General features: G+C 39.2%; 1 long non-coding RNA gene across 1 annotated transcript in view; it reads left to right on the top strand.

The window, feature by feature from the left end:
• LOC132357939 (uncharacterized) overlaps window positions 1-5,975 on the top strand; it is a 29,107-nt gene extending 23,132 nt beyond the window's left edge. The window contains exon 3 of the long non-coding RNA XR_009500363.1: window positions 5,913-5,975. This is a non-coding gene — a long non-coding RNA (uncharacterized LOC132357939). The remainder of the gene's footprint in view (window positions 1-5,912) is intronic.
• Window positions 5,976-12,862: the final 6,887 nt, after the last annotated feature.

Below are 12,862 nucleotides of genomic sequence, written 5' to 3' on the forward strand. Positions count from 1 at the left end.
TTGATGAGAGATGAACTGGGATTAAAAAAAAAAAAAAGGCATGCTTGAGGTCGAACACAGTAAACCATTTAGCATCCTCAGGGATTTGGGCTAATATGTTATAAGGATTGGCCATGAGAGTATGTGTAGAGATCACTGAATTTTTTACTGCTCTCAGGTCTTGTACCATCGTGTATTCCCCATTTGGCTAAACAACTGGCAAAATAGGAGTATTGCATGGAGACCGGCAGGATACCAAGAGGCCATGTTTTAAGTATTTATCTATGAGGGGTTGTAAACCATTCTTTGCTTCCAACTTTATAGGGTATTGTCTCTTGTTAGGGTAGGTGGCTTCTGGCCTAAGGCTAATTCTTACATGTTGGGCGTTTGTGGCCCTTCCGGGGATTCCTTTGTTGCATAGTGATGGGTTCACTGCTTGTAGAATATGGCTGGGAATAGAACCGTGTTCTTCTGTCTGGTCTGTCTTAGTCAGAGTCAACATAAAGGGCTGCTTGGGACCTCCTAATTGTAGTATGGCCCTGAGGGAGCTCAGAAGATATCTCCCCAGTAGTGGGCTAGGACACTCAGGAATAACTAAAAAGGCATGCAAAATCAACCACTGCTCAAAATTGGCAAGTGAGAGCCCAGTAAAGTAATGGGTGTGAGGCTTTCTGTCGACACCAGTCACAGTACAGCTTTGGGAGGAAAGAGGTCCAGTGTGAGAAATTAGGACAGAGTAATTGGCTCCCATATCAATTAAAAAATCAATCTTCTTACCTGTCATATCAAGGACCACCCAAGGCTCCTCGATGGAGATAGACATCATGTTGCGGCAAGCCGCAGGACTCCCTGGGCCACCTCAGTCTTCCAGCATGGCCATCTCGGGAGCAGGAGACCCCCTTCCCCTTCAGGACTGAGGGCAGTCCCTCTTCCGATGACCTGTTTGTTTGCAGGCTGGGCATGTCTCAGTGTGCTCTTTCTGGCAATCTTGGGCTCAGTAGCCAGTTGACTTGCATTTGAAGCATTCCCCCTTGTTGGTCTTACCTCCAGAAGGATAGTTGAACTTTCTCGGCCCCCTTGGGTTGGCTGACAGCAACGGCTATCAGTTTTGTATGAGCCCTGGCCTGTCTTTCTCATGTTGGGTTCTCTCTTCTTCCTCAGCTTGATCTTGATTATTAAATACCCCAAAAGCCACACCTAAGAGTATGGGCATGGAGGTTTGTGGGCCTAATTGTAACTTTTGGAGTTTCTGCCTAATAGCAGAGGCAGACTGGCTGATAAAGTGTTGTCCCAGCAGGGACTGACCTTCAGAAGTGGAATGATCAATATTAGTGTACTTTATAAAAACCTTCACAAGCTGCCCATGAAAGAGAGCTGGATTTTCCTTTTCTCCTTGGGTCACTACTTTAACCTTTTCATAGTTAACTGACTTTTGGATACACTTTCTGATCCCATCTAATACACGTTGGATCATGTGTCTCCTGGCTTCTCTTCCCTCCCAGGAATTAAAAATCCAAGGGGGTTCCTGATTTGGGACTGTGTCTCTACCCATAGCATAATGTTCAGGTTGGTCCCTGGCAAACTGGTCAGCATGCCTGTGGGCTGCTGTTTAAATTCTCTATTTTTCCTCAGGAGTACAGCAAGTGGATGCAACTACTTGGACATCCTTCCAAGTTAAATCATACACCACAGTTAGTGCCTGAAACCCTTCAACAAACTTACTAGGGTCCTCAGAAAATTGGCCCAGTCTCTGTTTACATTGGGCTAAGTTGGTTAAAGAGACAGGCACATGTACACTGATCGTCCCTTCACCATTTGCCACTTCCCTAGGAGGGCATAATTTCCCTGATCATGGGTGATAGGAAGCTCCACTAGGAGTTACCCCAGAGAGACTAGTCTCTCTTTCTTGGGGTAATGGAAGGTATGGAGGGACATGAGTTGGAGTTTGGGATTGGGCAGAGGGACCAGGAAAAGTAGGTGACTCTGGAGAAGTAGGTGGTTACAGAGAAGTAGGGATACTGTCAGGAGTAGGGTGAGCTCAGTTTCCCCATGAGAGATGGGAGAGCTTAGAAGGAGATAATCTAAAATGTCGGGAGAGTATGGAAACACAAAAGACCCCAAATAGCCAAAGCAATCTTGAGAGAGAAAAATGGAGCTGGAGGAATCAGGCTCCTGGACGTCACACTATACTACAAAGCTACATAATCAAGACAGTATGGTACTGGCACAAAAACAGAAATATACATCAATGGAACAGGATAGAAAGCCCAGAGGTAAACCCACGCACATATGGTCACCTTATTTTTGATAAAGGAGGCAAGGATATACAAATGAGAAAAGACAGCCTCTTCAATAAGTGGTGCTGGGCAAACTGGACAGCTACATGTAAAAGAATTAAATTAGAACACTCCATAACATCATACACAAAAATAAAATCAAAATGGATTAAAGACCAAAATGTAAGGCCAGACACTATCAAACTCTTAGAGGAAAACATAGGCAGAATACTCTATGACATAAATCACAGCAAGATCCTTTTTGACCCACCACCTAGAGAAATGGAAATAAAAACAAAAATAAATAAATGGGACCTAATGAAACTTAAAAGCTTTTGCACAGCAAAGGAAAACATAAACAAGACGAAAAGACAAACCTCAGAATGGGAGAAAATATTTGCACATGAAGCAACTGACAAAGGATTAATCTCCAGAATATACAATCAGCTCATGCAGCTCAATATCAAAAAAACAAAAAACCCAATCCAAAAATGGGCAGAAGACCTAAATAGACATTTCTCCAAAGAAGATATACAGATTGCCAACAAACACATGTAAGAATGCTCAACATCATTACTCATTAGAGAAATGCAAATCAAAACTACAATGAGATATCATCTCACACCGGTCAAAATGGCCATCATCAAAATATCTAGAAACAATAAATGCTGGAGAGGCTGTGGAGAAAAGGGAACCCTCTTGCACGGTTGGTGGGAATGTAAATTGATACAGCCACTATGGAGAACAGTATGGAGGTTCCTTAAAAAACTACAAATAGAACTACCATACGATACAGCAATCCCACTACTGGGCATATACCCTGAGAAAACCATAATTCAAAAATAGTCATGTACCACAGTGTTCATTGCAGCTCTATTTACAATAGCCAGGACTTGGAAGCAACATGTGTCCATCGACAAGTGAATGGATAAAGAAGATGAGGTACATATATACAATGGAATATTACTCAGCCATAAAAAGAAACGAAATGGAGTTATTTGTAGTGAGGTGGATGGAGTTAGAGTCTGTCATACAGAGTGAAGTAAGTCAGAAAGAGAAAAATGAATACAGTATGCTAACACATATATATGGAATCTAAGGGGAAAAAAAGGGTCATGAAGAACCTAGTTGTAAGATGGGAATAAAGACACAGACCTACTAGAAAATGGACTTGAGGATATGGGGAGGGGTAAGGATAAGCTGTGACAAAGTGAGAGAGTGGCATGGACATATATACACTACCAAATGTAAAATAGATAGCTAGTGGGAAGCAACCACATAGCACAGGGAGATCAGCTCTGTGCTTTGTGACCACCTAGAGGGGTGGGATAGGGAGGATGGGAGGGAGGGAGATGCAAGAGGGAAGAGATATGGGAACATATGTATATGTATAACTGATTCACTTTGTTATAAAGCAGAAACTAACACACCATTGTAAAGCAATTATATTCCAATAAAGATGTTAAAAAATAAATAAATAAATAAAATAAAATAAAATATGCCCTGGAGTATCTTAGAAGAGGTGGGCAATGCAACCTAGACTTTCTGAAAAGTAGTATGTCAGCCTGCTGGCTACTGACCGAAATCACTGTGAGAATGCTTTCTACGGGCTCCTGTGAACCATTGCCACTTGTGAGAAGGGATTTTGATGAAATAGTTATTCAGCTTAAACATTGACTATAGTCCCAAAGACAGGAGAAAAGAAAGCATTTTATTCAAAAATGACGTTCTCGTCCTATACACCATAGTGGATTGTTAGTGTCCATAGTAGGATTAGAGACATGGCTGGTATTTTTCAATGATAATTCCATTCGGCCTCCTAACATAAGCACTGCAGATTGTATACCTGGAAATAAAAACTCTTTGGTCAAATATTTTTAAAAAAATGATGATGTGGTTCATACATGCAATGGAATATTACTCAGCCATAAAAAAGAATGAAATTGTGCAATTTGCAGACACCTGTTTGGACCTAGAGACTGTCATACAGAGTGATGTAAGTCAGAAAGAGAAAAACAAATATTGTGTAATATCCCTTATTGTGGATTCTAGAAAGATGATACAGATGAACTTATTTGTAAAGCAGAAATGGACACACAGACATAAAGAACAGACTATGGACACTAGGGTTGGGGGGGGGATGAACTGGGAAACTGGGATCTACATATATACACTACTATGTATAAAATAGATGTCTAACGAGAACCTATTGTATAGCACAGGGAACTCTACTCAATGCTCTGTAGTGACCTAAATTGGAAGGGAATCCAAAAAGGGGGGATTATGTATACGTATAGCTGATTCACTTTGCTGTACAGCAGAAACTAACACAACTTGCACTGTAATGCAAGTATACTCCAATAAAAATTAATTTTAAAAATCCAGACCTAAATGTCCATCAGCAGATGAATGGATAAAGAAGACATGGTATATATACAATGGAATATTACTCAGCCATAAAAAGAAATGAAATTGAGTTATTTGTAGTGAGGTGGATGTACCTAGAGTCTGTCATACAGAATGAAGTAAGTCAGAAAGAGAAAAACAATACCGTATGCTAACACATATATATGGAACCTTAAAAAAAATGGCTCTGAAGAACTTAGGGGCAGGACAGGAATAAAGACTCAGACTTAGAGAATAGACTTGAGGATATGGGGAGGGGGAAGGGTAAGCTGGGGTGAAGTGAGAGAGTGGCATGGACATATATACACTACCAAATGTAAAAGAGGTAGCTAGTGGGAAGCAGACATATAGCACAGGGAGATCAGCTTAGTGCTTTGTGTCCACCTAGAAGGGTGGGATAGGGAAGGTGGGAGGGAGACACAAGAGGGAGGATATATGGGGATATATGTATATGTATAGCTGATTCACTTTGTTATAAAGCAGAAACTAACACACCATTGTAAAGCAATTATACTCTAATAAAGATGTTTAAAAAAAAAGAATTAAATAATGCCATCTGCAGCAACATGGATGGCCATAGATCATCATACTAAGTAAGTCAACAGAGAAAGACAAGTATCATATGATATCACTTATATGTGGAATCTAAAAAGATGATACAAATGAACTTATTTACAAAACACAAACTCACATATATAGAAAACAGTCAATGTTTACCAAAGGAGAAATGGAGGGATAAACTAGGAATTTGGGATTAGCAGATACAGACTACTATATATAAAAGAAATAACAAGGACCTACTGTATAGCACAGGGAACTATATTCAATATCTTGTTGTAACATTTAATGGAAAAGAATTGGAGAAAGATCATATATATATATATATATATATATGGCTGAATCACTTGATGTACACCTGAAAATTTGTACATCAACTATACTGCAATTTAAATATTCCAAAAAATAAAATAAAATCCACACATAGCATACACACCTTACCCTGTATCCAGGGTAGTCCCTAGGAAGTGTACAAACTGGGGCACCTTGGAGGAGAAGCAGTTGTAGTACTAAACATGCCCAGAGGGTGTCGGTCTTTTCCAGCCATCTAATAACTACCCAAGGATTACTCCAGTCAACTCTCTGATGCAGTACAATGGTGAGTCAAGGATTAGTACAGAGTAAAATTTTAAATCCAGCCATACTGGTAGTCTCTATATTTCCATCAGTCACTTTTCCTCTTTCCTTAATTAGCCAAAGGCATTCCAATCCTGAAGTTATATAAACAGAAAGAAGTGGCTCAAAAAAGATAAGGAGGGGCTTCCCTGGTGGCGCAGTGGTTGAGAGTCTGCCTGCCGATGCAGGGGACACGGGTTTGAGCCCTGGTCTGGGAAGGTCCCACATGCCGTGGAGCAAATAGGCCCGTGAGCCACAACTACTGAGCCTGCGCTCCACAACGAGAGAGGCCGCGATAGTGAGAGGCCCGTGCACCGCGATGAGGAGTGGCCCCCGCTTGCCGCAATGGAGAAAGCCCTCGCACAGAAACGAAGACCCAACACAGCCAAAAGTAAATAAATAAATAAATAATAATTAAAAAGCTCTTTGTGTCTTTAAAAAAAAAAAAAGATAAAGAATTTGAAAGTGGGGCACTGTACAGTCTTTTCAAGTCACATTTCCACTGAGGAAGAGGGCAGCAAATTCTCAGAGTGCAAAATTGACCTGTCAGATACCTTGTTCCTTCTTGATCCTGAGTCTCTGGAATTTTGAAAGTGAATGGTGCAATCAGAAGTTCTTGCATAAAGAAAGTTGTTCTTCATTTTTTTTTCCATTGATTGGTTTTGAGAAACAAAAATCCCTCAACCAAAAACAAAATCTATCAAGTATCATTACACTAAAGTTGACTTTCAAGTGAAGATTGAGAAAGTACATTTCTTTCAATCCCCCTTCACCTTAACAATCAAACCATGAACCTACCTAATTGATCCTGAAGAACAAAGAAAAGATGAATTCTAATGAAGAGAATGTCAGACTTCAGTTTTGGCATAAACATGTTTATGCTTCATTCTCTGTGCTTTTTACTACTCTCAGTGTAGCACAGTTATTGACAAGGCAAAGGAAGTCTCTTTTTCATTTCAACTTTTAAGGAAATGACTGATTTTACAAATCCAGTAAACTACCAATAATTTCAGTTTCAGTTTATGTTGCTGTCTTGAAACAGTATAATTGCCAATTAAAGTTTTCCTATAACTACACTTACCTGTTTCTATCACATTTCAGTGATTGGTGAATCCCGAGGAAAAATGGGACTGTTCTTCACATTGCAAAACTTTTGGCTATCCTGGTTCCAACTTTCTGTTTAGGTTACCCTGTCCTACACACGAAGGCCCTCACTTTTGGTTCCTTGTCTATGTGAAGACTGTAGATATGCTGGTTCTGCATATGCATCCTATTTCCCCCCTCCAAAGTTGGAAAAGTCTAGCAATGTAAATTATCATTGAAGCAAAACCTGAAACCAGGATAGCCAACCATTTTACAAGGTGAAGAACAGTGTTTGCGCGCTGTGGGCTCCACGCTTGGAACAACCCCATTTTTCCACAGGGCTCACTAATCATTGACGTCTTATACTGAAATCTGATAAAAACAGGTAAGTATGGTACATGATGTGTACACCAGTTATCTAGGGCAGAATTTGAAGAAGATTTTTCCTGGACAATAGAAAGATGTGGGAGTTATTTGTGTCAGCAGAAGGAAAAGGCAACCTGCAGAGACACCACTACTACAGTAACTCATAAAGTACTGGGATCCATGTTTCAGTTAATAATTGATAGTTTATTTAGAAGGTTGAGATAACTTATCTCTCACAGATACTAATTGCAAAAGAACATTTTGAAATATGGACTGGGAAGATGAAGTACACCTTTCCTTATTCAGTTAGCTATTAGGTATGCTATTATTTAACCCTGGCCGGCTTCTTTGAGAGAGGTGTTGTTTATTTTTGTTATTTTTTTTGCCTTACCATGTTGCCAATATTGGCTACATTTAGAGCATCCATCTTCCATCCATAGGCTTTGTCCCCTCCTGGCTGTCACCCAGCACCAGGGTGTGTTTGGGGGGGCAGGAAGTTTATAAAGAAATCAGTAATTGTTGCTAGAGTTGAGGATTTGATACCAGCATACCCTCAGCAATCCCTACATTCAAGTTCCAGGCTGTGGATTATCCCACTACCAGACTCATTTATCCCTGACCTAACTCAGCTGCTCTCCTCACCAATCACTGTAGGTCTCAGTATTCACAGTAGGGACCCTGCCTACCGTCTTCCCCCAGTCTGGGTGTATTTTCACACCTCTCTCTCTGAACCCCCTTTTTGCTCTATCTCCAGTTAGCTCATTGCAATCACTGAAAACATTTTCTAACCTGATTTTCATAAAAGTGTCCTTACTCACAGCCAAAGCCATCCACCAGCCAAACAACACTGGATAGACTGGGTTGATCTCACAGGCAGATGGAAGAAGGCAGGGCAGCTGGTATATGATTGTCTTGGTTCATTAATCGAAGGAATCTGGGGGATGAGCCTCCCAGTCATTCCCAAACAGTAACAATTTGTCTTTCCAGTCCTAGCTGTATGAATGCTAAAGACAGGTTTGAAATTACTTTTAGTGTCAATAAAATATTGATCAGCCCCTTACCCTCTGGCATGCTCCTAAGATACATCCCCATTATGTTTAGAGCAAAGCGTGTCTTATTTGCTCCTAGGTTGACCAACACCCAGTTATTCTCTGAATCTCAGCCCTGGCACCGCACCCAGCCTGCCATGGCCACAGGGTCACTGCTTTTCATCATGACCTGGAGCTCCTGGGCTCTATGATTAGATAGATGGTCCTGCAAACAAGCTCCTACTGAGAAGTGCATTTAGACTTTTCCAGTCCTTCTCTAAAGGTTCTGTGTGCAGCTGCTCCATCAACGTGAGCTACAGATGTGCTTGCTTACAATCCAGGTATCCAGCAGGTATATACACATACATGTACACCCACACCTATGCCGTGAATAAACATCATCTCAAAGACTCACAGTCTAAACCCATGAGGAAATGGGTCCAATAATGAGCCACAGACCTCTTCATAACTACCTCAGCTACACAGACACCCAGGAGAAGCTTTGAAATGCCACCCATACAGGCATGATTTGCCACCCACATATGCGTCCATCCTTCTCTTCAGGATACAACCTGAGGAAAGGTTTATTTTTCTAGTGACAAATATTGAACACCTTTGGAGTAAGCCAGTCCTGAATTTGAGTCAGAGTTCTGCTCTTTATTATTGCTATGGCTATGACATCATTTTCTTACCTATAAAATAAGAATGACAACCACCTCTTACAGTGGTTACGAAAATTAAATGAGTTCATATATGTGAAGCTTTTGATAGACCACTTAGTTCAAAGAAAGACTCAATTCTGTTTTGAAATAGAATTAAACCCCTTTAAAAACGAGGGAAAAGGTGGTGTGGGAATAACACATTTCTTCTAACCATCCGTTCATGTGGTGTGGGAATAACACATTTCTTCTAACCATCCGTTCATTCAGCAAGTGGTTTTTTTTGAGCATATATTACATTTTCTGCACAAACCAGGTACTAACGCTGTTCTGAGTGAATAAGACACAAGCTTATGGTTTACATACAGCACAATAATAAAATCATTTATTGAGTAAAAAACAAAAAAGTATAGGTGTTAACTCTTTTCTAAATGTTTGGTAGAATTTGTCTGTGAAGCCTTCGAGTCCTGGACTTTTGTTTGTTGGCATTTTTTAAATTACAGATTTAATTTCAGTACTTCTAATTGATCTGTTTATATTTTCTTTTTTTCCTGCTTCTGTCATGGAAGATTGCACTTTTCTAAGAATTTGCCCATTTCTTCTAGGTTGTCCATTTTAGTGGCATATAGTTTCTTGTAGTAGTCTCTTATGATCCTTTTTATCTCTGTGGTGTTCATTGTAACTCATTTTTGATTTCTAATTTTATAGATTTGGGCCCCTTCCATTGTTTTCTTGATGAGTATGGCTAAAGGTTTATCAATTTTGTTTATCTTTTCAAAGAACCAGATTTTAGTTTCATTTATCTTTTCTATTGTTTTCTTAGTATCTATTTCATTTATTACTGCTCTGATCTTTATGCTTTCTTTCCTTCTAGTAATGTTTGGTTTTGTTTGTTCTTTCTCTAGTTGCTTTAGATGTAAACTTAGGTTGTTTACTTGAGATTTTTCTTGTTTCCTGATGTAAGCTTGTATCACGATAAACTTCCCTCATAGAACTACTTTTGTGTGTCCCATAGGTTTAGGATCATTGTGTTTTTTGTTTTCATTTGTCTGTAGATATTTTGTATTTCCTCTGTGATTACTTCAGTGATCCATTGGTTATTTAGTAGCATATTGTTTGGTCTCCACGTGTTTGTGTTTTTTGCAGTTTTTTTCTTCTATTTGATTTTTAATCTCGTAGTGTTGTGGATGGAAAAGATGCCTGACATGATTTCACATTTTCTTAAATTTACTGAAGCTTGCTTTGTCTCCCAGACTGTGATCTATCCTGAAGAATGATCCATGTACCCTTGAAAAGAATGTGTGTATGCTGCTTTTGGATGGAATGCTCTATAAACATCAATCAAATCCTTCGGGTCTAATATGTCATTTAAGTCCTGTGTTTCCTTATTGATTTCTGTCTTGTGTTTCCTTATTGATTTCTGTCTAGATGATCTGTCCATTGATGTAAGTAGGGTGCCAAAGTCTCCTACTATTATTGTGTTACTGTCAATTTCTTCTTTTATGTCTATTAATATTTGCCTTTGTATTGAGGTATTCCTATGTTGGGTGCATATATATTAACAATTGTTATATCTTCTTCTTGAGTTGATCCCTTGATCATTATGTAGTATCCATCTTTGTCTCTTGCAACAGTCTGTATTTTAAAGTCTATTTTGTGTGATATGAATATTGCTACTCCAGCTTTCTTTTGATTTTCATTTGCATGGAATACATTTTTCCATCCCTTAACTTTCAGTCTGTATGTGTATCTACATTAGAAGTGGGTCTTTTGGAGACACAGTATATATGCATTGTGTATTTGTACCCATTCATCCAGTCTAGGTCTTTCAGTTGCAGCATTTAATCCATTTATATATAAGGTAATTAATATGTATATTCTTATTGCCATTTTATTAATTTTTCTAGATTTGTTTTTGTAGGTCTTTTTTCCCTTTCCTCTTTTGTTCTCTTGTGATTTGATGACTATGTTTAGTGTTATGTTTGTATTCCTTTTCTTTATTATGTACATATCTATTATAGATTTTTTTGATTTTTTAAACATCTTTAATGGAGTATAATTGCTCTACAATATTGTGTTAGTTTCTGCTGTATAACAAAATGAATCAGCTATATGGATACATATATCCACTTATAACCTCTCTCTTGTGTCTCCATCCTACATTCCTTATCCCACCACTCTAGATGGTCTCAAAGCAGCTATCTGATCTCCCAGTGCTATGCAGCTGCTTCCCACTAGCTACCTACTTTACATTTGGTAGTGTATATATGTCCATGTCTCTCTCTCACTACGTCCCAGGTTACTCTTCCCCCTCCCCATGTCCTCAAGTCCATTATCTACGTCTGCATCTTTATTCCTGTCCTACCCCTAGGTACTTCAGAACCATTGTTTTTTGTTTTTGTTTTTTTTTTTTAGATTCCATATATATATGTGTCAGCATACGATATTTGTTTTTCTCTTTCTGACTTACTTCAAACTGTATGACAGATTCTAGTTCCATCCACCTAACTACAAATGACTCAATTTTGTTTCCTTTTTGGCTGAGTAATATTCCATTGTTTATATGTGCCACATCATCTTTATCCATTCAACTGTTGAAGGACACTTAGGTTGCTTGCATGTCCTGGCTATTGTAAATAGTACTGCAATGAACATTGTGGTACATGACGATTTTTGAATTATGGTTTTCTCAGGGTATATGCACAGCAGGGAGATTCCTGGGTCATATGGTAGTTCTATTTGTAGTTTTTTAAGGAACCTGCATACTGTTCTCCATAGTGGCTGTATCAATTTACATTCCCACCAACAGTGTAAGAAGGTTCCCTTTTCTCCACACCCTCTCCAGCATTTATTGTTTGTAGATTTTTGATGATGGCCATTCTGACCAGTGTGAGACTATATCTCATTGTAGTTTTGATTTGCATGGCTCTAATGATTAATGATGTTGAGCATTCTTTTTTTTCTGGGGTGTAGTGAAGTAGAAAAGATTAGCTTTTTTGCTTTGCCAGGCAAAGGGGGATACAGCGGGTTCATGCCCTTCAAAACTGTGTGTCCCAACCTGGGAGAATTTGGTGAGGAGTTTATAGCAATGGTTCAAGGGTGGGGTTGCTGATAAGGATCTGGGTGTGTGCAGGGCCTGCATTCCTATAATCTGGCCTCAGGGGGTCTACTGGTGAGCTTCTGCCATTCTTGAGGTTATCAAACTGTGACCCTCTCTCTGGAATGAAGAATGATTCATCAAGTAGTTAGAATCTTCCATTTGTTGGGGTTTTTAGTTCTGCAAAAGAGCTCAAAGATATTGTTATGTGTATCTTTTGAGGTGGAACCAGGATCCTGTCCCAAGGCTACACTATTGTTTTTTGTTTGTTTGTTTTTTAACATCTTTATTAGAGTATAATTGCTTTACAATGGTGTGTTAGTTTTTGCTTTATAACAAAGTGAATCAATTATACATATACATATGTTCCCATATCTCTTCCCTCTTGTGTCTCCCTCCCTCCCACCCTCCCTATCCCACCCCTCTAGGTGGACACAAAGCACTAAGCTGATCTCCCTGTGCTAGGCGGCTGCTTCCCACTGGCTAGCTATTTTATGTTTGGTAGTGTATATATGTCCATGCCACTCTCTCACTTTGTCACAGCTTACCCTTCCCCCTCCCCATATCCTCAAGACCATTCTCTAGTAGGTCTTTGTCTTTATTCCCGTCTTGCCCCTAGGTTCTTCATGACCTTTTTTTTTTCTTTTCTTAGATTCCATATATATGTGTTAGCATATGGTATTTGTTTTTCTCTTTCTGACTTACTTAACTCTGTATGACAGACTCTAGGCCCATCCACCTCACTACAAATAACTCAGTTTTGTTTCTTTTTATGGCTGAGTAATATTCCATTGT

Source organism: Balaenoptera ricei, chromosome X, assembly GCF_028023285.1.
Source record: "Balaenoptera ricei isolate mBalRic1 chromosome X, mBalRic1.hap2, whole genome shotgun sequence".
Taxonomy (NCBI): Eukaryota; Metazoa; Chordata; class Mammalia; order Artiodactyla; family Balaenopteridae; genus Balaenoptera; species Balaenoptera ricei.